The 25,780-nt window shown below is 41.0% G+C and overlaps 1 protein-coding gene and 1 pseudogene across 2 annotated transcripts in view; both read left to right on the top strand.

Moving 5' to 3' along the window:
* LOC309398648 (cytochrome P450 2C20-like) overlaps nt 1-25,780 on the top strand; it is a 177,606-nt gene that overhangs the window by 32,433 nt on the left and 119,393 nt on the right. The window lies entirely within an intron of this gene.
* LOC309398663 (cytochrome P450 2C20-like) lies at nt 963-17,288 on the top strand (annotated as a pseudogene). The gene is made up of 9 exons (XR_014176883.1): nt 963-1,248; nt 6,628-6,790; nt 8,685-8,834; nt 10,345-10,505; nt 11,226-11,402; nt 14,105-14,246; nt 15,949-16,136; nt 16,395-16,536; nt 16,664-17,288. The product of XR_014176883.1 is annotated as a cytochrome P450 2C20-like (transcript).

The raw sequence follows: 25,780 nt of genomic DNA, 5'->3' as shown, positions 1-25,780 counted from the left end.
ATCTTTGAATATGAATGAGGTTCACAATTGGGTGTGTGTGTTATCCTGGACTTGCAACTCCTGCCCAAAGAGCAGGAGGCCGTCATGGCTAGGAGAAAATTTGGATTGTGCACCAAATGTGGCATTTCCTGGATCAGGAATCCCTGGGCTCTTCTGTTCAGGAGCTAGATATCTTACAATTGGGCTATTGTAATGTGCTCTATTGGGCCTACCTTTGAAGAGCATTTGGAAGCTAAAGCTGGTACAGAGTGCGGTGGCTCAGACAGTTCTTGGGGTCCAAAGAATGCCCCATATTACATCACTAATCTGTGAGCTGTATTGGCTGCCGGTTTGCTTCCAGGTGCAATTCAAGGTGTTGGTAATCACCTTTAAAGCAGTTCATGGCATAAGTGCAGACTACCTGAGGGACTGTGCTGGCATGCTGCAGGCTTGATTATTCTGGCTGGTGGTGCCCAGGAGAAGAGCTTTCTCTGCCATTGCACCTGTCTCAGCTTTAACCCTCCTCACTTTCATAAGGGCCGGAAGATCTGGTTTTCCCAGAGAACTAAGAACTAAGGATAAATTTTCTAACAGTGAGAACAATTAACTAGTGGAACATCTTGCCTTCAAAGGTTCTGAATGCTCCATCACTGGAGGCTTTTAAGAAGTGACTGGACAACCAATTGTCTGAAATGGAATATGGTATCCTTTTTGTGCAATGGCTTGGACTAGAAGAACTCTAAGGTCTCTTCCAACTCTGTTATTCTGTTATTATTTTCTTCTGAAATGATTTTTACCTTGGATAGTTATATAAAAGGCAAATGTCCATGTTTTCAAGCCAACTTATATGTATTCCATATTGTTGCACAACATGTACAAAAAGAAGAACTCATTTGAACTCAGTGTCCAAAGGTATGTTTGTAAATAATTACCCAGTGTTGATAGGAGGAAAAGAACACATTGATTTAAAAAAAAAGGTTTAGGGAAAATATGTTATTTGACTGCCATTGAAGCTCCAGTTAGCCTTCTTCTTTCAATATTGTCTCATTGAAACAGTTTCTGGGTGTTTTGAAGAGGAAAATAACTCAGAAGAGAATGGAGCTGACATGGACAGGAGTTCTGCTTCTTCTCTGTATACTTTTCACCCTTTTCTCGTTTCTCCAAATGTACAAGAAAAAAGGACAGCTGCCTCCTGGACCTGCTCCATGGCCTATTCTGGGGAACCTCTTTCAGCGAGATGTACTACCTTTGTATAAACATTCTCAAAAGGTAAGGCTAGTTAACTATTGTACTTCTTCAAAGTTTCTGATGATTACCTTTGAAAGATACCTATAGCTTCTTTAATTGTATTAGTTTGATTTATTTTATAAAGAACAATTTTATTTGCGGCTCATTTCTTCAAAGAGAATTATAATATAAAGTCACCTTGTAGCAACCTGATAAACCAGCAATGGAGGTTTCAAAGTTCATTAAAATATATAGTAACAAGAAAAAATTAGAAAAAAATAAATCTATGAGCCTCAAAATTGTATCATTTGAGTACCAATAGCATCAAATTCACTAAAACATCCTCTTCCTTTTGCTACCCTGTTTGATTCCAGATTGTTGAAATGCAGATACAGTCTCTGTCCTAATAAAGTTCATCTGGGCTGCAAAAATGCAGATGATAACTAGATTCCATCAAAGACATACAGAAAGTCTTTCCTATAACATTATGGAAATCCATAATCTTATTTCTAAAACAACAACCTACTTAATCAGCAAAACCAAAATTAAAGTTTCATTTTTTTCATCACTGAGATAAAATCCAGAAGTTATTTCTAAATGAAAAAAAACATAATTAAATATATTATCTTCTTTAAATAAAGCAATCAATTTAAACACCTCTGCTTTTTCTTCCTTGCCGTGGAAGTAGTGCAGAGTGCAGAGAAGAGCAACAAAGATGATCAGGGGACTGTAGGCTAAAACATAAAAGAACGGCTGCTGGGATTGGGTATGTCTAATGATAAGGACTGAGATGACACAATAGCAGTGTTCCAATACCTCAGGGGCTGCCACAAAGAAGAGGGAGACAAGCTATTCTCTAATGCACCTGAAGGCAGGACAAGAAGCAATGGGTGGAAAGTAATCAGGGAGAGTAGCAACCAAGAACTAAGGAGAAATTTCCTGACAGCTAGAACAATTAATCAGTGAAAAACTTACCTCCAAAGTTGTGAATGCTCCAACACTGGAAATTTTTAAGAAGAGATTGAACAATTATTTATCTGAAGTAGTATAGGGCTCAGGCAGGAAACCGGGGTGTCAAACTCGTGACAACACGTTGTCATCATGTGATGTATTGCAACTTTTCCCCCTTTGCTAAACCAGGGTTAGGCATTGCCAGCGCATGACACATCTGACCTATGGCCTTCGTGGTATAGGATTTCCGGCCTGAGCAGGGGGTTTGACTAGAGAAACTCCAAGATCTCTCCCAACTCTGTTATTCTGTTTAATAATATTTCTGTTTGCACTTACTAATCTGTCACCATTTATATTAACAAAATTCATTATATCCTTTCAAATTATTTAACCTTAAAGGGAAAAAAAGCACTTTTCCCCATCCATTTCAAAACATTAAACTTTTCTTTAAAAACATTTCTAAAATCAGTAAGTTCTAATACATCTTTTTAAAAATGTCCTCTTAACATACATACTTAAAATTTGTTTTCAGACATATTTCACAAGCTTTAAATATTACTCAAAAATTATATATGGAAGAAAAAACATTTTCCACACTCGTTTTATAAACCCAGCACGAGCTTTCTTTCAATTACATAGATCAAACCAATAAAAATCCAACTAATTCCAATTAACTCATTAAATTTAAATCAGTGCCTTCAAGTTATCCTCATAGAATATTTTTTTTCTTTTTGTATGCATGCATTTATAGACTCAAAACTTTTCTTTAAGATAATACATCTTTTTATTTAATTTCTCCTTAACATAGATACTTTCCAGTACACTTTCAGTAATATTTTACAATCTTGAGGAATAACTTAAGCATTATATAAAAAGAAAAAATACATTTTCAAAGTGTTATATTAACACTTTCTTTCAGTTACAAATATCAAACAGATAAAAATCCATCCTGATTCCAGTAGACTAATTATATTTAAATCACTCCCTCCAGCTTATCTTCATAGTATAACTTTTCTTCTTCTCTGGAATGTCAATCAAGTAGTTATAAACTCTTTTTATTAAGGATTTTTCAATCTTGTTAATATCAATGAAGAAAAAGTCTGTTACGTTCTGGGTGATATAGGCATCTTGACTCACTACAGTCCTTTGTCGATACAATTGTTCGTGGTGGCTGAGCTGGAATGTCTTTAGCTGGGGTTGTCTCTGTTGGAGTCCATTCTGGCTGGTGGCAGACAGAGGTTCCGAGGCGGTTGATATAGCAGCGCCAGGACCTGCCATCTTTGAGTGCCACCTTGTAGGAATGCAACCCGTCCACTACCCAGGCAGGAATCCAGCAAGAGCTCCTAGCGTGGTTGTGGGCATAGACAAGGTCACCCAGTGAGAATGACTAGATCTGGCTGATCGAGTCTGCAGGGATCTCGGAGGAGTAGTCTTGGTGCTGCTGGGAGTTATGTTGGTCCACAGGACATGACCCATTAATAGTTTGGCTGGTTCCTGCTGGTGGTGGAGCTTGGTGTAACATGCTGGACCAGGAGGTACTCACCTATCTGTGTTTGCCAGTCCCCCTGGCCCATCCTTGCCAGTGCTTCCTTTGCTGATCAGACCATCTGCTCAGCTTGCCCATTGCTAGCAGGATGGAATGGTGCAATCCAGTGGTGGACTGTGGATCCTGTCACAACCAGTACACTGCACATGGGACCAGGATCCTAGTCAGGCACACTTGCTGTACACGCATGTGCAAGCCACCACTCTGCAACACCCAGCTGCTCGGCGGAGGAGGCTCAGGCGCCACATGCTGTGCACGCGTGCTCAATTGGCTGGTCACATTATAAACACTATGGAACGCAGGTGGGCCAATGAGCCACCATACTGGTATGGTGGCCGCTGCTCCCAGCTACTAGCGGTACGGCCATACTGAGCCGTACTGCCCGGAATCCACCACTGGTGCAATCAGGGCATGACAAATGATATGACAGCTCGAACTTGTTTGATATGAGCTATGGTCCGTTGTCCCAAACAGCCTTTTAAGGGCCTTGATCATGGCATCTGAGGTGATTGATGTCATGAGTACCACCTCAAACCATTTTGAGTAAGCATCCACAACCACGATAAAAGTCTGTCCATGGAAAGGCCCTGAAAAGTTAATATGCACCCTCGACCAAGATGTCTTGGGTGCTTCTCACTCGTGTGCTAGAGTGAATGAGGGGGCGGGTCTTGAACTCTTGGCAAGGCTGACAATATATGAAACCCAATTAGCAATGGCCTTGTCTAAGTTGGGCCACCAGACATAAATGCGGGTGAGCGCCTTCATCCGCGCAATTCCTGAGTGGCCTACATGAAGAGCTTCCAAAACTGGCTGATGCAGCCACTGGGGTACCACCACACAACTCTCCAGAGTAGGCAGCCCCATTGAGTGGAGAGCTCATATTGCTGGCTGTGGAAGGGAAGGAACTTTGTGCTAATTGGCCCCTTTGACTATCCCCTCCACACCAAGTTGAGCACTTAGGCAATGACATGGTCCTTGGCAGAGTGTGTAGCGATCTCAGTATCTTTCTAACTTGTTTAACAATTAAAAGAAAATTCCTCAAAATGGCATAGATCTTCAAAGGAATAACAGGCTATGGCTAAAGAAAATATTTTCTAGCTTAATAAAGATTAATAGTCCTTAAAAGTGATTAAGAAATCAAAGACACAACACTGTCCATTTGAAAAATAAATTCCAAAAATTGCTGCTTTTCAAATAAAGTGATTGCAGCCCTTCCCCTCAGCTGCTAACTTACCGTGTTCTGAAGCACATCTGCTGAAGCTAACTTGCAGACTCTTGCTGTATGGAGGATCGATGATTCTAGAACTCTCCCTAACCCAGGAGAGTAATATAAACTAAAGGAATGCTGGTTCCTTCTGTTGGTAAGTAGAAAAAGCGACAGTCTAGAGAAAAATCCTTCTCAGAGGAGATCACCCAATGATCTCTCCCTGGGTGTGTTGTCAGTTAGTTATCTTCACCAGAAGTCCCAAGGCCTGTCCTTGACACAACAAATAATTACTTGACCAACTTTAAGAAGTTCTCACCAAAATAGTTTTCAAGCTTAGTTTTACCTTTGTAACATATAACTTTTTTTGTTAATGGTAAAAATAGAACTTCTGCATTTTGGTCCTTTTGTGCTAGTATATCAGAAGTATAACCAAAGCACAGTTTTATTTGGAGCAGATCAAAGCTATTCTCTGCAAGCTAGGTTCTATAATCCACAGATACCCACAAAGGCCAACATAACATGGTCTGTCACTCACCAACTAGGAGATATATACCATGTACTGGATCATAATTATATTGAAATATTCTATAGGTATTAACAGTTATTGAAGCTCTGGCAAATTTAAGAAGTATTTCAAAAGTACTGTTGGAAGAAATGTCCTTCTGGGTTCAGTTCAGGGGTGGGTTCCTGCCAGTTCTAACCTCTTCTATAGAAGAGGTTCCACAAATCTGCAGTGCCGCTTAGAACCGGTTCCAGCTCCCTCCCCCCGCCCGTCTGCACATCATCAAAATGAAGAGCAAGAGGAGGAATTCTGGGAGTTGAAGTCCACAAGTCTTAAGGCTGTCAAGTTTGAACACCCCTGGGGTTTTTTTCCCTAAAGGGTTAGGGGTGCAAGGGTCTTGTAACTTGACAGCTTTAAGAGTTGCACATTTCAATGCCAGAGTTCCTGAGCCAACATTTTGGTTGCTAAGTAAGAGCATTGTTAAGTGAGTTTCACCACATTTTACGAGTTGGCCATGCCCACCCAGTAACATGGCTGGAAAGCCACTCCCACCCAGTCACATGGCTGACAAGCCACTCCCACAAAGCAGGCCACATCTACAGAAGAGGTTCTAAAAATGTTTGAAACCCACCACTGGTTCAGTTCCAAGTGGGGAAAAAGACACTGAAAAACATGGAGGCTGCTTGGAAAGATGGTTTAATGGTGGACCTGGCTTGAGCTCCTTAACAGAAATGGGAGGGAATGCTGAGAGTGCCCTGGTTTTATGCCCTATCTGGGTCCCACCTCAGAGCTTCCCATTCCTGTGTAAGAAATGCATTCTGATTGGTGGTTAGACTCCCAGGGGTGGGGATGGGGGGGGGGTCTTAGCTAACTTTGTAGGCTGTCCTGAGAACCAAGCTTGTTTGCATTGCTGGTTGATGTAATTTTCCCGGGTGCCTGTAGTGAGTTTCTGGTTCCTAGATGGGTATGCCTGAAGGGGGTAGATCTTTGTTATATAGAATAGACTGGCTCAAGCCTTAATGGCCCATTGACAAAGGTGGGGGGGAGTTGAGTTTCTGACCCCCTTTTAAAAGAAATATTCCGCCCTTTTAATATTTCCTAAAATATTACATTTTTTAGTAGAGGGGTTTTAACTTCCTACAATACTTTATAATAATTTCACCAAAAATGCTTTGTCACCTAATTAACTGAATTTTCACCTAATTCTGTCCTTAGCTTGCTGAGAAATATGGACCTATATTTACTGTCTGGCATGGATCAAAACCAATGGTTGCTCTTTGTGGGTACGCCATGGTAAAAGATGCTTTGGTAGATCATTCAGAAGAATTTGGTGGGCGAACTGAAATGCCTTCTCATAAGCAAATGTTCCAAAATAAAGGTTGATCCTCTTTCATTTCCTCATTAGTTACTGTTTTTCTTTTATTTTCTGTACAAATTGTCTGAATGCCATTAATAATATTGATAGTTGTGAAAGATTCACTTGAAATGTCTTGTAAAGATGTAGATTTGGTCATGTTTCTTGAAAAAGGAATTAAATGTTTTTTCACCATTTCCTTTCAACTGGTCCCTTCTCAAGTCTGCTCAGATTGTCACTTACATGCAAAATAACAACAAACAAACAAACAAACAATAGCAATAATTTGATCTCTAAATTGGTCCTTTGGGAAGACATTCAAAGTGGTTTACCAACGAAGACACTTTTTGGCTTATGTTATCCGAATTAATGTTGAATATCAATTTCATGTGCCCTCAAAATAATTTAGATTTTGAAAAAGCTGGATAGAGAAAATATTGATGCCTTTTAAGCTTTGATGTTGGAGAAGATTCCAGAGAATATTATGGATGCCCAGGGGAAAAAAATCATTGAACAAATCTCTCCAGAATTTTCACTCAAAGCACAAATAACTAGACTCAAATGATCATATTTCAGAAAGATTGTGCAAAGGCTTAGCTCTCTAGAGAGAGTTGTAATTGTGGGAAGTGTGGTAGGAAGGAGAGATGATGGAATTAGTTAGGAATGATAAGCATATCAAAGTCCTCAAGAACTAGGTTGCAGAGAGGTTGCAATTGACAAAATCTATGTGCTTGCTTAGAATTTACAGTGACATTATGGTACACAATGAAGCAACCAAGTAAGAGAGCAATTGGAAGTTACTTATTTTTTGTGAACAAAACCTCTACTATACAAAAATAACTGAAGCACCTCCCATTTTTCTCTACTTACTGAAAATTGCATCTTAGTACAGAAATCTGTCCATGACTGGTCTAAAGACCTGTCCCTATCAGTGGTGAGTTTCAAAAATTTTCGCTGCTGCCTTGGGGGGGTGGCTAGGTGGTCATTACAGCCACACTGGGGATGGGGGCAGCCCAACAAACTGGGTGCCTGAAAATGGCACGGAGGCATAGGCAAATTGTGGGAGTGGGGTGCAACACATGGGATCCTCCCCACAGTTCCTTAGCTCGTCTGAGCTGCAGTTGAGCCTGCTGCCCTGAGGCAGCGGAAAGAGACACTGCAGGGCATGGCTTGGAACATGCTAACCTTGCCCTCCCCGAGCGCCAGACTCCACCATTGCCACGGCCCTGCCTGGGTTGCCACTAGGTGGCTCCTGAGCTAGGAGGCAGCGGCCTGCTCCCTCTACCCTCCAGATTGCCAATATGAGCGTGGCTTTCCAGGAGCTGCAATGGCGGTAGGTTTGTCCCGATGGGGAGGGGGCCACCCGGCCCAGCAAGCTTCATAGTCATAAGGCTGCAAAGCTTCCTGGGCTGCCCTGTCCCCATCCCCAATGTGGTTTCGGGAGACACTGGCCGGTGGGGAGGGGGAGGTAGCCTACTGTGAATGCTTACCTGCATGTACGCAGGAGGAGGCAGTTCTGTGGATGCACATGGCGAAGGCGAGGCAGAGCAAGTGTCTGAGCCAGTATGGGAGCAAGGCTAGCCTGCAGTCTCTATTGGTTCAGTGACCGAAGCCTAATTTCCACTACCACTTGTGATACTCACTTGTAGGAAGCAACCTCTGATCCCGTATCCATTTCACATTTACAGTAAGGTGTGACATGATTTCCACAACCTCATTCATTCTTCTCCTAATATGAGAACACTCAAGAATGGATAGATTAAAACTGCAGTTGATCTAATTAGTAATTCAAGCATGAAGGCTTCTTTACTGTAAAAGTGGGGTGGGGAAAAATTGTAATGTATAACTTTTCCCCCTTTTTGCAAAATTTGAGAACTGATATCACATTGTGATCTGTTTCCTGTGTCCTTGGTTTCAGGTCTGACCACGACTGATGAGAAGAAATGGAGGGAGCTGCGACGTTTCACACTGTCCACCTTGCGAGATTTTGGGATGGGAAAGAAAAGAATGTCTGAGAGGGTGCAGGAGGAAGCCCTTTGTCTGGTGGAGGAATTGGCTACCACAAAAGGTTTAAAAAAAGAATCTGGAAAGGATTTGTTGTATTATATGAAGTTGCAAGACAACTGAATTCTACACTAAATATCAAATCCTCTACACTTAATTGCACAAAATAAAGAAAAACTTAGATAGGCAGTGAATACCCCCTTCCCTTTTATTTTCACAGTATTGTTCAGAAGCAAAGGGAAAAGTAATAGAGCTCTTTCTCCCTCTTTTTTCTCCAGTGTCAGCTTTTGGCTTGATCAAATTACAAGCTTGCTGAGAAATACTGAAATCTTACTGTGGCTACAACACTGTGAGATCAGGAATCGTAGGAAGTTACTTAATGGAGCAATTATGGCTTGATAAAATTGCAAGTTTGCCCAAAACTAGTGAAATGTTAGGCTGGATGCAGTAACACACATCCAGCAAATTCAGAAACCAGCAAAAAACTTTATGGATAAAGGAGACAGGTAAACTAAGGGAGGTAAGCAACACACACATAAGAATAGGCTCCATGAAGGACAGAGATCCATAAGGCAACATGGATATGAATTAAAGGGCCACAAATAGAATTTAAACAGGGAGTTGAATCAGCTTTGAAAGCCATTCTTGTGGCTACATCTTTTCTGGAAGGAGATAAAAAATAAATAGGAAAAAGTTGTATTGGATTATTTAAAAAGAAATTGGGTAGGTTAGTAGGAGAGAAGGATGGAGATAACAGAGTGCTTGGTTAAAACTGGAAAAAATAGCAAAATGTTTCTTTAAAAATCACTTAAACATAATGCCATATTAAACACCAGGAAAAATCAGCAGCCAACAAAAAGGCAAGATAGATAGATAATTTACAGGGAGAAATGAAACCATGCATAATGATTTGCTTTTATGGGGAGTTTGCATGAGGGTGGAGAACTGAAAGGCACTAGGGATCTGAATTAAGCAGTCATGAATAGTATTCCTTTAGTGACTTGTGGAGCCTTTGAATATAATGTTTAATGGACAAATCTCTGGAATGGGGAGGAAGAAATAATGGAATGACTTGTAAATGATATTATTTAAAGAAACATAAAAAGAAAACAGGAAAAGAAGGAGTTTAGAAGGAGGGAGGGAGGGTGAGGCAGGAGAGCTTAGTTAGTGGCAAAACCTGTGAAGATATGAAGAAGGGAAGGGACAAGATCGGAAATACAGCAGAAAAAGGCAGAGGAAGGAGTGAGAAAACACTTCTTGACTGAAGGAGACAGCGGTAAGTTTGTGAAGAAACTCTAGTCGTAACAAGGTCAATCTTTGAATATATATTTAGTCAATTTTAAAGTGGAACATGGAAACACTATGTTGTATCTTGATTAAAGTAGTTATAGGATTTTAATAGTGTGTTTATATTCCATTCATAGGAAAGAGGGAAAGAATTAAAATTCCAATTTCTCAGGCCTCAATCACTTTTTATTGCAGTTTTGAGATGAGATTTGAGAAAGGGAAGATCCACATTCATTGATCCCACTTATAAACATCTGTGGTCTTTCTTTTCTTTTCTTTTTTTGCAGGGCAGCCATTCGACCCAAGGAGAATATTTGCAAGTGCTGTTTCTAATGTGATATGTGCAGTTGTTTTTGGCAATCGATTTGATTACAAAGATAAAACCTTCATAGAGCACCAGAAGATTGTGGAGACTAATTTAAGATACTTTGTTAGTATCTTCGGACTGGTATGTTAATCTACTTGATCCTCTTCTTGTCATGAACCCCTATTTTAACTAGCAGGTGTGTTTGTGAGTATAAATATCCAGGTCAGAAATGTAAACATTAGATCTGATGAGCTTCTAAGCAGGAGAAGGCAAATCTAGACATCCAAACATAAATTGGTTCTCAGCATAATCTCTTCTGGTTGGGCTTATTTCCTAGGGAACCATTTCCTTCTCTCATAACTTCTTTGGGCCATGTCAGATTTTGGACAGATGTGTCACTTCTTATCATTGAATTGTTAGACAGCTCCCCTATCTTTATGCACACAGCCAGTTTCTGTCTTTGCCTCTTGGAGGACTTTGGTCATTTTCAGCATTTGTGGAAGAGACGGGTGAGGCTAGGGGAGCAGTGGGAGAATCCCTTGACAAAGTATCTCCTACCAGGAACTCAGCCTAGGTGAGGAGAGATCTGGGGGAAAGCCTTTCAAAGACTCTCCTCTTTAATTAACTTATTATAAATATTAAATCCTATTATATCTTCCAAGATACTGTATTTACCAGGGAATAGAATTAAAGATAGCATATTGAAATCCTTGTGATTCTTGTCTTCTCGGTTTTTGGTCCCATCTGAGAATTGACAATTAGCAATATTAGAATAAAAGCTACTCTCTGAATATTTGGGGCATTAATTCTCTACCATAATGGTCTAATAAGCTATAATATTTCATGTGAACTCTATTACAGGTATACAATACATTTCCAAAAATAGTGACATTCTTTCCTGGCCCACACCAAAGGATTTTTGCTGAAATTGAAAAGATCTGTGATTATATCCGTGAGAATGTGGATTTGCACAAAAAGACATTGGATCCCCAAAACCTGAGTGACTATATCGATTGCTTCCTTCTTAGAGTGGAGAAGGTAGGTATAGATGCCATATCTGCATAATTGTTTAAATATCTCAATTATGAATCTAAGATGGAACTAATTCATCCTATATGATGAAGTGTGGAAATATTTATTCTCCCCTCCCCTTTTTTGTTTACTTTTGGACAATCCCTTCACTGCCATATGTTGGCATATATTACTATTCCAGGCATAACTGTTGATAAAGGTATCCATTCAATTCTGAAAGTTAGGTCAAACAATAGAAATGAACTCTGTTAACTTTAAGAGAGCAGAATTTTCCTTCAAAAAATGAGTATGCATAACCATTTTCTTCCCATTCTGATTTAAATTTTAGAAGGTATTTCTTTAGAGATCTACAATTGCAATAGGTGATATAAAGATAATTAAGTTTTCTAGAACCATCTTGTAGAAACAATTTCTATTAGGATTGGTCTGTTAGTTGAAACAAGTAAATTTCTATGGAACAGATTTAATTCTCTTTTCCAAGCATACACCTTAGCAATTCTTTAGGCCAGCTCCAACAAAGTTAATCAAAAACAGACTATGAATTATTGTGGTAAACATTTGATGGGTAGACCAGACAGATAAGTTGTTTCTTCCTCTGCATGAAATTGTGACCCTAAAAATATCTTAGAATTTAAGAATTTTTCTATATATTCTAAAGTCACTCTGATTGAATTATATTTCATTTAATTGAAAAAGACATTGAAGAGTTTCATGAATTACTTTATTTAAGAATAGAATAGAATAGAATTCTTTATTGGACAAGTGTGATTGGACACACAAGGAATTTGTCTTTGGCACATATGCTCTCAGTGTATATAAAAAGGTAAGATACATTCGTTAAGAATCATAAGGTAAAACACTTAATGATTGTCATAGGGTACAAATAAGCAATCAGGAAACAATATAAATTGTAAGGATACAAGCAACAAAGTTAACAGTCATGCAGTCGTAAGTGGGAGGAGATGGGTGATAGGAATGATGAGAAGACTAATAGTAATAGTAATGCAGCCTTACTGAATAGTTTGACAGTGGTGAGGGAGTTATTGGTTTACAGAGTGATGGCGTTCAGGAAAAAAAACTGTTTTGTGTCTAGATGTCTTGGTGTGCAGTGTTCTATAGCATTGTTTTTATTTACAGACCCCTCGCATCCTGAACATAAATTGTTTCAACTCCTACACTCAAAAAGTTATAGAGGTGCAGATGACAGAAACAATAATTACTCTGTAGAACTGTATCAGCAGCTCCTTGGGCAATTTGAGCTTCCTGAGTTGGCACAGAAATAACATTCTTTATTGTGCTTTTTTATGACATTTTTGATGTTAGGGATCCATTTTAGGTCTTGAAGGATGATAGAACCTACAAATTTGAAGGTCACTACTGTTGATACTACGTTGTCTAGTATTATAAGAGGTGGTAGTATTTCTACAGTTTTGAGTGTGTTCAGTTCCAGATTGTTCCTGTCACACCACGAGGCTAGTTGTTCAACATTCAATCACTGTTGTATCATTTGCAAACTTCTGTAGTTTAACAGATGGATCATTTGAGATGCAGCCATTGGTATATAGAGAGAAGAGAAGTGGAGAGAGAACACACAGACCTGGAGGGCTCCTGTACCAAGTGTACAGGTATCTGATGTGATTTTGCCTAGCTTCACCTGCTACTTCCTATTCGTTAGGAAGCATGTGATCCACTTACTAGTGTGTTCAGGTACTGCTAGCTGATTTAGCTTAGTTAGAATAATGTCTGGTATGATGGTATTGAATGCTGAACTAAAGTCTACAAAGAGGACCCTTGTGTAGGTCTTTGGAGATTCAGCATGTTGTAGGATGAAGTGCAGAGCCATATTAACAGCATTATATGTCAGTCTGTATGCAAATTGCAGGGGGTCTAACAGCAGATCTTTATGCTGCTGTTAGACCCCCTGCAATTTGTGATGGTTTTCAAGTGGGACATCACTAGCCTTTCAAAGGTTTTCATAACTACAGATGTTAGAGCAACTGGTCTGTAGTCATTCAGTTCCTTGATGGAAGGCTTCTTCGGCACTGGGATAATAGTGGAGCATTTGAATTAAGAAGGAACAAGGCACATCTCTAGTGATTTATTGAAGATTTGAGTGAAGATGGGGGCCAATTGGTCAGCACAGATTTTTAACCAAGAAGGAGTTATCTTGTCTGGGCCTGGTCTTTTCCTAGCTTCTGTCTGTGAAACAGATCTTGCACTTCCTTTTCTCTGATCACCAGGGGTTGTGAACTCAATGGGATGGGGTCAGTTGTAGGAGGTTGGGCTGTTGTTGGTGTGTCTGAGATGGGCTGATTGGGAGATAGGTGACTGTAGTTTCCTTTCAAATCTGCAGTAAAATACGTTCAGGTCATCTGCGAGTTGTTGATTTTCTTCAGCCTTGGAACGAGATTTGTCGTAACTGGTGATATTTTTAAGTTTTCCACATGTTTGCTGGTTCATTTGTTGAGAACTGGTTCCTTAGCTTTTCAAAGTAGCTTCTTTTTGCTTCTCTGATCTCCCTTGTTAATACGTTTCTGGCCTGATTTACAGCATTCTATCACCTTTTCTGTAGGCTTCCTCTTTGGAACGACGTAGCTTCTTAAGTTTAGCTGTGAACCTGTAGCAACCCTGTAGCTTTTACTTTGCCTCCTTTCAATTCCAAGTAGAATTTTTTTATTCTTCTGTTTGTCTTTCCATTTTCTTTTTAGGAGCAAAACTCGACTGAGAGTGTCTACACTATTGAAGACCTTGTGATGGCTGTGTTTGGACTCTTTATAGCTGGGACAATAACCACAAGCCATGGTTTGCTTTGCAGCCTTCTAGCGATAGCTAAATTGCCACATATTCAAGGTATAAAAATACCCACAAATATATAATGGTGTTGGTATTCCTAGGATTGCCACTATTAATACTAAGAAAGAAATGATGGCATTTAAAGAAAACATACTTTTAAAGAAAAAAGAAAGTAATGGTAGAGTTGAGGAAAGTAAACTCATTGCAGCTGGATTTCTGCATTTTTCCTAGGAATATTTGGGAAGTGATTTCCGCTGTCTTCTTATAGATTTTTTCAAAGATTTCCCAATCTAGCTAACATGCCCTTGAAACAAATGGGTTTCCCATCAAATCTTGAGATTTTATGAAGACAATTCTAGTCAATTGGTATTGATTAGATCAGAAAGAGGCAGGAGTGATTGAATGTCTATGGAGATTCTTAGTCATCCAGGTTATGGTTGTCCCAAAAGTGCTTTTCAGGAGGCAACTGGACTTTCTTGCTTTTTCTTTCAGGACTCATCCAAGAAGCTTCTTCAGCTCTGACTGGGTGGTGGGGAATGGAAGGATTTATATTCCTTGCAGACAGCTGGTCATTTGCATTCTTTTAGGGAATCATTGAGGCCACTTGGAGGTTTATCTGTGTATCCTCAAGGTTACCTGACTAGCACAAATGGTTCCTGTAAACTGCAATTTTTCTGGAAATCCATTCATCCAGAAAAAAATGCAGACTACAGAAACCATTTACACTATTTAGGTGACCCTGGGGACACAGACAAACCTCCAAGTAGCTCAATGACTCTCTAAAAGGATGCAAATGAACAGCTGTCTGCAAGGTATATAAATTCTTCCACTCCCCACCATCCAGTGAGAGCTGAAGAAGCTTCTTGGATGAGAAGAAAAATGTCTTCAAAGAAAAAGCAAGACAGTCCAGTTGTCTCCTGAACAAAGCATCTTTGGGACAAGTGATTGAATGCTGTAACAACAATCCCCCCCCCAATTCAGCAGCAGAGGGATTCACTTACCTTACCTGTGAGTGCATGTGCCCCATCGCGGATGACATTGGGGTGGGGGTGGGGCAAAGCCTCCTGCAGCTGCCGCTACCAGTTCGCCCAAACCGGAGAGAACTGGCTAAATACCACTTCTGCCATACAGCCATATTATAGTCATTCATAGCCCATAATGATTCAAAAACAGTCTAAAGAGTCTGACAGATGTCTGCTCGAGTTGCCGCAGTCTTTCAGGATAACGTTGATAAGCACCCACCTTTATCTCCCTTGATACACTGCCAGAGATCTGATTGCCAATTAGTTTTGCAAGGCCAAATGTATCACAGAGTCAAACAGGACTTCTCAGAGCTTGAACCGACTATATGACTCACACTGTTCTTCTGTCTCGCTGATGCCAGGTTCCGGAGGCAGCTCATAACTACCAGATGGCCCTGGCCCCCTTCTCTGCCTCCAGTGCAGAGCCCTCATCCGAGCCTTCCCCTGACTCCAAGACTGGCCCTTGTTCCTCCCATACCTCCTCACTGTCCAACTCTGCTGCCAGCTCCACAGGCCGCTAGAGGACTAAAACACAAAGATTCAAATAATATGGATCTGATCTTGCACTAGAAAAGTTGAAATGGTCTCTACTGAGAAATGACTTTGAGGAGGAGCCATTGTCCTGGCTAGAACCATCTTCCCTCAATTTGCTTTGGAACATATATTTCTATTCAAATGACTGCAGGTGCTAAGCAAGACAAAGTCTGGAATCTCATCTCAATCTGTTCTTCTCACAGCTAAGGTGCAACAGGAGATTGATGAGGTGGTGGGTACAAATCGCACTCCAAACATGGAAGACCGGTTGAAAATGCCTTTCACAAATGCCGTTGTTCATGAGGTTCAGTGATATCAGAAAGGGACTCTTGAAACCTTCCCACGGGCAACAACCTGTGACACAAAGTTCCATGGTTACACTATTCCCAAGGTATGGTGATACAAGTATTTAAGAAGGTTCTCTAGGGAAGAAAGGAAAGAATGAGATGCGAGGCAATTTGAATACAAGGGCAATTTAGAGAAATATGTATTGAAAGAAATATATATTCCTTCCCTCTTCATTCTTCAAGGTTCAGCAAATGGCTAGTCACTGCCTGTTTTTATTTTAGGCACGGGGAAACTAAAGGCACTTTCTTCTCCATATGAAATAGTATCATTTGTTGGCATCTGTTTATTCCTCTCCTTCTAGTCCATGGCTATTGTACCAGTCTTCACCTCGGTACATTTTGACCCTCTTCATTGGGAGACTCCAGAGAAATTCAATCCCAATCATTTTTTGGATGAAAACGGCCAGTTCAAGAAAAAGGATGCTTTCATGCCATTCTCAGCAGGTACAAGCCTCTGGAACAGATTGTATTGCAAATTCATATGCTTACCTGATCCACCTTAGTCTTTTTTCAGAGACAATTCCAGCAAGTACTTCCGAAATAACCCCTGTTTTCTTCATTGCTATTGTAGGGAAGAGGGCCTGTCCAGGGGAGGCCCTGGCTAGGATGGAGCTCTTCCTGTTCTTCAGTGCTCTGCTCCAGAATTTCACCTTCTCTCTGGTTGGGGACACCAGAGATACGGATGTAATGTCTTTGTTTATGGACTTCAGAAATAATCAATACCCGCTTATACGAGCTGTTAAACGTTCAGTGGACACTTGTGATCAATAATTAGGAGAAAGTACCTACATTAATAGATACTCAAATAAAGCATGTGGGATGGTTATTACATTTAAAGGCAATCTTATAAATGATGTGGAATACCAATGTAATAATTTTTATAGCAAAGGTAGCTATTCTGACCTCTTATCTGATTACATATTTTGGCACAATTAATAATACTTCTGAAATACTTAATAGCTCCCCCCCCCCCCAAGCTGTATTCACCAAACTTTCAATATATAATCTATACTCTAGATTTAACTATGCAAGGGTCTCAGTTAGATGTATTATCACAAATTGATGTTATGGACTAATCTATATTTGAAAGTAACAAGGAAGATCGTGTATTAGTACACTTTGGCTAAATGCAAGATTGAGTCATTTTCTGTTGACATCTAATGGTTGCTTTAAAGACTGACAGAATGAATATTCTATCTAATAATAATAATAATAAATAATAAATTTTAATTTATTGGCCGCTCCCTCTCCGCAAGGGACTCGGGGCGGCGTATAATAAAAACATACATACATACATACATACATATAAACATACAGTATACAGACATATACATACACATACATACACGGAGGAGGTAATAATTAAATATACAACACATTAATAATAATAAAAATTTGCCATTAAAAAACACCCCATAATAATAATACAATTTAAAAAGGACTGTCAGGAGGAATAGGATAAACTATGGTTGAGCCAGGCCAGATAATTGAAAAAGGTGGGTCTTGAGCTTTACACGGAAGGAGCGGGGGTCGGAAATAATCCTGATGTCAAGGGGGAGGTCATTCGACAGAGCTGGGCCCATCACAGAGAAGGCCCTGCTCCTGGGCGTCGCCCCCCGACACTGTTTATTGGATGGCACCCGGAGAAGTCCCTCTCTGTGTGGGCGGATTGGTCGTAGGGATGTATGGGGTAGGATGCGATCCCGCAAGTAACTAGGTCCTATGCCATGGAGCGCTTTAAAGATCGTAATCAAAACCTTGAAACGCACCCGATAGACCACAGGAAGCCAGTGCAGCTCGCGCAGGAGAGGTGTTACATGGGAGTGCCTAGTCCTCCCCATAATCACCCGCACGGCCGCATTCTGGACCAACTGTAGTCTCCAAGTGCATCTCATCTTCAATCAACATCTGATTGAATTATAATATTTACTATATCTAATCTCTGATAAATAACTTTATCATTGTGAATAATAAAGAATAAGAACATATAATTTCAGAAAATCAATGGTTCCAGATGTACAAAATACAAATAATACATTTTAAGATTTCAAAATGGAAGCCATTGCTAAGAATATTTTGTTTCATGTTTAACTGGATTAAACTCAAAGGGCTCGTGTTCTTTTTTTGCCCACTACTGATAAAATATCCTGTCAAAAAGCAAATAAATTGACTCAAGGAGATTGTGCCTACAAAATGGAATTAATCAACAATCCAGTTACATGAATCTTAAATAGATATATTATGCAGAATGCCCTCAAGGATACCCTTTTTGTGATTATAGTAGTTGATGATGGTCAAAACCTGACCAAAATAAAACAAATACCCTTCAAAAATATTTCAAATTCAATTTGATTCCTCAATCAAATTAATTTTTGATCTTCTTTTATTCTTTTGTGCTAGCTTTTAAAAATTTTAAATCATTTGAATTAAACCAGGTTGTTCTCAAATCAGAGACCAACTGCCTCAAGTTCATATATAAAATGAACATATAAAATGTTTGAGGGTCTCCACTTCTCTTCCCAGAAGCCTCATCACCACCAGATGTATTTGTAACTGACTGACAAACTGTACTCAATTAGTAGTCCTTAATGGGTCTACATTTACATGGAGGGAATAAGTAGTGGGGTAGCATACGGTTCCGTCTTAGGACCAGTACTCTTCAATATCTTCATAAACGATGAGCGAATAGAACAATGACAATGAGAACAATCAACCAATGGGACAACTTGCCTTTGGAAGTTGTGGGAGCTTCATCACTGGAGGCTTTCAAGAAGAGATTGGAGTGCCATTTGTCAGAAATGGCATAGGGTCTCCTGCTTGGGCTTGGAAGGGGGGCGTTGGATTAGATGACCTACTAGGTCCCTTCCAACTGTGTTAATCTGTTAAACCTAGTCTTCGGCTGTTCTTCTCACCTTTTGCAAAACTGCAGCAAAATCTGGAAGGATGATTTCAAAAATTTGTCTGGTTAGAAACGTGTGAAAAATCTGAACTGGATTTTGCAGAAGTGAAATTCAATATCCAGGCAATGGGAAAAGAAGCTTCTGTTGGGAATCTTGAAGAATCATCATTCCTGTTATGTATCATAAGTTTTCCCTCTGGTCCGTTTCACTAGGGGGCGTTGTGCTCAACGCTGATTGGCTGACCGCTTGACAGCCAGCATATACAAAGGGCTTTCAAAGCCGGGCTCAGCTGTTGCCTGTTAGCTGAACGTGCAAAATGCGAAGTGCCGCGTTTGGCAACCTGTTAGCAATAAACTGTTAGCATTTGTTAAGTCCTGGCTCGCCTCGGTTTGTCCACCCATGTTCTCCCAGCTAGAACAATTCCAAAATGAAAAGATATTGATTAAATAAGCTTAATAAAAATCTAGAAGGGAAAACAGAGCTGCTATCCAAAATTCTTGTAGAAAAAAAATGCAATGCAGAATTATACCATATTCTGAGAGAAAGCGATTCAAATGGGAAAATGGCACAACACTGTGTGGGAATGGGAGAAAGGTAGAAAGAGATCAGATTGTGTGATGTCTCTTTATCCTGATTTCTACCTCATTCTCTCTGGAAACATTCAGATTACAGTGCAACAAATGAGAATAATTAAGCAAAAGAGCTTACTTCATTGATCCAGAGTGTCTTGCAGTACTGAACAGCAAATTTTCTGCTGAGTTTCTCTGCTATCAAGTACCATAAATATCATCTAATTTGGTAGTCTTAGACCTTTCATAATATTCTTTCAATATTTTGGACTGACTGAAACTTCCAAGCACTATTACATTTGTTGTTCTGATCCTTCTGAAAGAAATTAGGGAATGTGCTGTTCTAGTAAATGAGTTATTACATAAGCAAGTCTTTTTTGACCATCACTAAAGCTGGTCATATCCAAACAATGAATGTGACTATTGGAGACACAATTCCTCCTCCTAATACAATTAGGCCTCTTCCTAAGGACCAAATACTTTTACTGACCTATCTATGTAACTCTTGGTATACGACTCAAAACATCCACGCGAGAAAATTATTCATAAAACAAGCAGAGAGATCAGAGAGTTTTGTAAAAGAAGGCCTACTTTTTTCCTCATAATGGACCATGATGGATAATTGGAGTATTTGAATTGTCTGGACCAAAGCAGGCACTAAATAGAGAGTCGCTTAACCATAAACTACATAAAGCCAGGAAAATACAGTTTGTGAAATGGGTGTTAAACAAATATAAAAATTATGGAGACAGGACAGAATATGTTTCAAAGTAAAAGACTCAGTTCATGTTGGGTTCCACTGTTTTATAAACAATAAAATCTAACCAACCTTAAAGAGATTTCCAAAGTCCACCCAGTCACATTTCAGGGGAATTCTTCCTGCATGAACTACCTTTTGCTCGTGACCCCACCAGTGACAGTGAAACACAATTCACTCTTCATAAACAGTAGAACAAGGCAAAGGCAAGAAACGTTTTAATTTGCAAATTGTCTAGAATTCAGGTGACCCAAGGAAGCAGGCTTTTCCTTAAGGAACATTCTCCTCCATCAGCTCAGTCAGCTCAGCTCTATCCCTCCTTATTTTCCAGAAATCCCTCAACAACTGGTTTTGTCGTGAAAGGACTAGTCACATTTTGAGGTTGCTCTTCTGCTAATTGAATTGTGTATGTGTGAATCTATGTTTGTGTCTGTGAATATGATTGGTTTCAGCATGTGATTTTTATACCTTCTTTGCTATACACAAGCAGCCCCCAATCTTTGGGCATCAGGGACTGGTTCTGTGGACAGTGGTTTCTCCATGGATCCTAGGGAGTGTGGTTTTGCGTGCTGCCTACACTCTGCGGATGGGGTTTCACCTGTTTGTGTGGCCTGATTTCTGACATGCTGCAGCCCTGTGCTGGTCCATGGACTGGGGGTTGGTGACCCCTGCTATACACAACCTAGAATCACTTCTTGTGAGATAGGCAGTGACATAAATCTGATAAGAAAATAAATAAATAAAAGTTAATTAATTGCTCTTTCATATCCTGTAATTTGTAAATGGGGCTGCACGGGTCAGCAACTCTTTGAAATTCACAAGTTAAGTTTCACCTCCACATACATGTAAATACTTTATGCACATTTATGGCTTCAATGAGTGATTTTCCCATTTCCAACCATTCTGAAATATGTAAACTGCTTCCCAATAAGAGATTTAAAGTAAGTTTTGAATGACCTTTAAATCCTAAATGGCATAACATCATTGTGCAATTTTTGAGTTCAAAGTCTTGCTGAATTTTTTTTTTACACTTCCAATGGCCAGCAATTATCTTCAGATCCTGAGCTTGGATAGTTACATAAAATGCAAATGTCTGTTTTGTGAACTCCACTTTTATACACACCATGCTTTCCCAAAAAGTGTATAGAACCTGTAATTTATTTGTCTTTAAAGTGTGAAGTTAGGAGTGTTGATAAATAATTGCCCTGTAGTTCCGGTGGCACTGTAGGCGTTGAAGGACATTCCTTTGGGAACGCCAGCCTCGTGATTGCGTTTAAGCTGCTAGAACAGCGTAAATCAGCTGTAAAGCGGCTTGAAAACTCCCCCCTTGGGAAAAGAGGGGAAGGAGAGCAGTCGGTCAAGGGTAGAGCTCCCCATAGACCCCCAGGAGCAATTCTGGGGCTCAAAGGATGAGAGCCCCCCAGTAGCCTGACAAGGCTCCACATCTCGGGATGCTTCTACTGCAGCAAAAACAAAACACCACGACCACCCCTGCAATCAATGTTTTAATCTACAATTGAATAAGAAGCAGGCAGAGCAAAGACAGGAGCGATTACAATTGCAAGTATAAACTTTAACTCCGACGCAGTATCACTTCCTCTGTGAAGATTGAGGGGAACAAAGGGTAATAAAGATGGCGTCTGCAAGTCAAAGGGTGTGATCAAAGCAATACTTAAAAGGAAAGTATTTGTTAAGGTTTTGTTAACGTCGTTAAAAGACTCAAGAGTCAAGATTAAAGAAAATAGTTTTGGTTTACTAATGAGCTATAAAATTTAACAAGTTTGGGGATTAAGTGGACTTTTTGGACTCAATAATTTGATTGTTGAAAAGTGTGATTTGAATATTCGGAAATGCCTTCAAAACAAATCAAAATAAGTGCCTCTAAGAGTGCTGGAAGTCACCTGGCCCAGCCACCTAAATTGCAGTCTTTATTATTTTGGGAGGATATACAAACAATGACATTTGAAGCTCTCCAAGGCACTTTAAAGGCATAAGCCTTATTTCTGCAAGAAAAAAATTACATTTGCCCTTAAAAATGTGTCTGATGAAATGTCTGAAATTAAGGACTTAATTCAAACCTGTAATCAACAAATAAGAGAGGATATAGTGGATGTGTTTAAGGGTTTGTTTGCCTTTGTAACATCATTGGATGACAGGGTGGAAGAAATTACCCAATCTAATGTGAATTTGGAGAATAAAGTTGATGAGATTCAAATCAAGATTGAAAAATCAGAGGCAGAAGTTACAATGATACAATACAGAGCGATGGAATTTGCTTTGAGAATAAGAGGCTTGAAAGAAGATAATCAAGAAAATTTGAAAGAAATCTTTGCAGAAGCTTTCGCTCAATTAATTGATGAACCAAAAGCAGAATATGATTGGCAGATTGAAAAAATTTATCGTGTTAATTAATGGATTGCCAGACAAAAACAACTACCAAGAGATATTGTAATGTACCTTGTTACCAGGAAAACAAGGAATGGAATATTACAAGCAACTTGCGAAAGCAAACTACAGGTGACAGGACATGAGGTGGCAGTACTGAAGGAAATTCCTTTTAAAATAGTGAGATCCAGAAAGGATTATGCATTCCTAGTTGATGAACTTAGAAATCGCCAGATGCAGTATAGATGGGAGACCCCAGCCGGATTGGTGGTGAATTATTTAGAAGAAAGATATCATCTTAATTCAGTTTGGAAGGCAAAAGATTTTTACAGTAATGTACTAAAGGCTGGATATCCACCATCCCCAGGATAAATCCAAAAGAAGAATCAGAAAAATAAGAGGATGTGAGATAGTAAAAAAGGTTATCCACTTAGGATTCTATATTGCAATTTTAAATGGGAGATTACATAGGTATAATTATGACCATTATGGCACAAAATATAGATAGAGATGGATAAATGGGAGAACCTACAATAGTTTTTGCTGGGAAGGATAATAGTAGTAAAATGAAAGTCTTGTTTAGGTTTTTATTTTTTCTTTAAATGATACCAAGATTTTTAAAAAAGGAAATTTAATTTATTTTAATTTAATTTAATTTATAGACCGCCCCCTCTCCCCAAAGGGACTCGGGGCGATGTACAGACCACAATAAAACAATATACAAACTTAAATAATTATAAATACCCATTAAAACAAATTATATGATAGGCTGTACAGTATAGTTAAAAATTAAAACAACCTATAAAATCTATCCCTAAACATTTAAAAATTTAAAATACAGGCTAGAGGGACACAAAAGCTACAGTTAGGCCAGGCCAGCTAAATTAAACAGGTGGGTCTTTAGTTTGTTACGGAAGGAGCAGAGATCGGTCGTTATTCTAATGTCGGGGGGGGAGGTCATTCCAGAGGGTCGGGCCCATCACAGAGAAGGCTCTACTCCTGGGCACCGCCCGCTGGCACTGCCTAGTGGACAGCACCCGGAGGAGTCCCTCCCTGTGAGAGCGAATCGGCCGCAGGGATGTATGGGGCAGGATGCGATCCCGCAGGTAGGTAGGTCCTGAGCCATGGAGCTCTTTAAAGATGATAGTCAATACCTTGAAACGCACCCGAAAAGCCACAGGTAGCCAGTGCAGCCCGCGCAGGAGAGGTGTTACATGGGAGTATCTGGTACCTCCCATAATTGCCCGTGTGGCCGCGTTCTGGACCAACTGCAGCCTTCGGGTGCATCTCAAGGGAAGCCCCATGTAGAGAGCATTGTAATAGTCCAGTCGGGACGTCACCAGTGCATGGGTGACTGTGCGCAGGGCGCCCCGGTCCAATAGGGGACGCAATTGGTGCACCAAGCGAACCTGGTGGAACGCCCCCCTTGCCACGGCCGTCACATGGTCATCCATTGACAGCCAGGCATCCAGGAGGACACCCAAATTGCGCGCCCGCTCCACAGGGGCCAGCTGTTCGCCCCCAATGGCCAGTGATGGAACCCACTGGTTGAACCGGGGTGCCTGTAACCACAGCCACTCCGTCTTGGAGGGGTTGAGTTTGAGTCTGTTACTGCCCATCCAGACCTGTACGGCCTCCAGGCACCGGGACATCATTTCGACGGCCTCGTTGGGGTGGTTCGGGGTAGATATCTACAGCTGAGTATCGTCAGCGTACAGATGGTACTCAACCCCAAAACCACGAATGATCTCACCCAGCGGCTTCTTATATATGTTGAACAGGAGAGGCGAGAGGACCGACCCCTGCGGCACCCCACAAGTGAGCGGCCTCAGGGTCGACATCTGCCCCCCATCAGCACACAATGCACTCGGCCAGAGAGGTAGGAGGAGAACTACCACAAAACGTTACCCCTCACCCCCAACCCCTCTAGACGGCGCAATAGGATACCATGGTCGATGGTATCAAAAGCAGCTGAGAGATCTAATAGGACCAGGTTGGAGGAACAACCCCCATTTCTGGCCCTCCAGAGATCATCCACCAACGCGACCAAAGCCGTCTCCATGCTGTGGCCGGGCCGGAAACCGGACTGGCGCGGGTCTAGATAATCAATTTCATCCAAGTGGCGTGGGAACTGTTGTGCCACCACACTCTCTACAACCTTTGCCAAAAAGCAAAGGTTGGAGACAGGACGATAGATAGCTAATATAGCTGGATCCAGGGAAGGCTTCTTGAGTAGGGGCCTCACCACCGCCTCTTTTAAGACGGCTGGCAAGAACCCCTCTCTCAAGGAGGCATTGACTAACTCTTGGAGCCAGCCTCGTGTGACCTCCCAGGATGCCAGTACAAGCCAGGAGGGACACGGGTCCAGTAAACATGTGGTGGCTCGCAGTCGACCACGCAACCTCTCCACATCTTCGGCAGTAACAGAGTCAAACTCCTCCCAAGATGGTCCCTCAAGACTCGCCTCTGGCGTCCCTCCTAGACCCACTCGCTGCAGATCTGAGCGATTTTGTCCCACAGATATTCCCCAAATTCCTCTGCTCTACCCTGCAAAGGCCTCTGTGAAAGGAGGGAGCGGGACACCCGGAACAGGGCGGCAGGGCGGTTGTCTGCGGACGCAATAAGAGCGGCACAGTATTGACGCTTGGCCACTCTTAATGCCACAAGGTAGGTCCGTAAATAGGCTCTTACCTGTGTTCGGTCAGATTTAGAGCGTGAAGATCTCCATCTACTCTCTAGGCATCTCTTGTGGCGCTTCATCACCCTCAGCTCCTCGGAAAACCAAGGGGCCTGGGTGGATCGCTGCCGGTCCAGGGTGTGGCCTCCCTCGTGTGTGGGGCCGTGAATTATTTGGGTCAGGTCCATGGCTGTCATGGAAGCCATGAACTCCTGAGCTACCTCGGATGATCCCCCTGTCGACGGCAGGTTGAAATCCCCCATAATCAATAGCTTGGGGGTCTCAACCGCCATCTCGGCGATCACCTCGAGGAGCTCTGGCAGGGCCGCTGATGCATAGAGAGGAGCCAAGTATGCAATCAGCAAGCCCAACTGTTTCCCTGGGCCCCACTTCACGCATA

This window comes from Natrix helvetica (genome assembly GCF_964273705.1).
Source record: "Natrix helvetica genome assembly, chromosome: 1".
Classification (NCBI taxonomy): Eukaryota; Metazoa; Chordata; class Lepidosauria; order Squamata; family Natricidae; genus Natrix; species Natrix helvetica.
The sequence above is the reverse complement of the archived record's forward strand: the minus strand, read 5'-3'. Positions and strand labels throughout refer to the sequence as shown.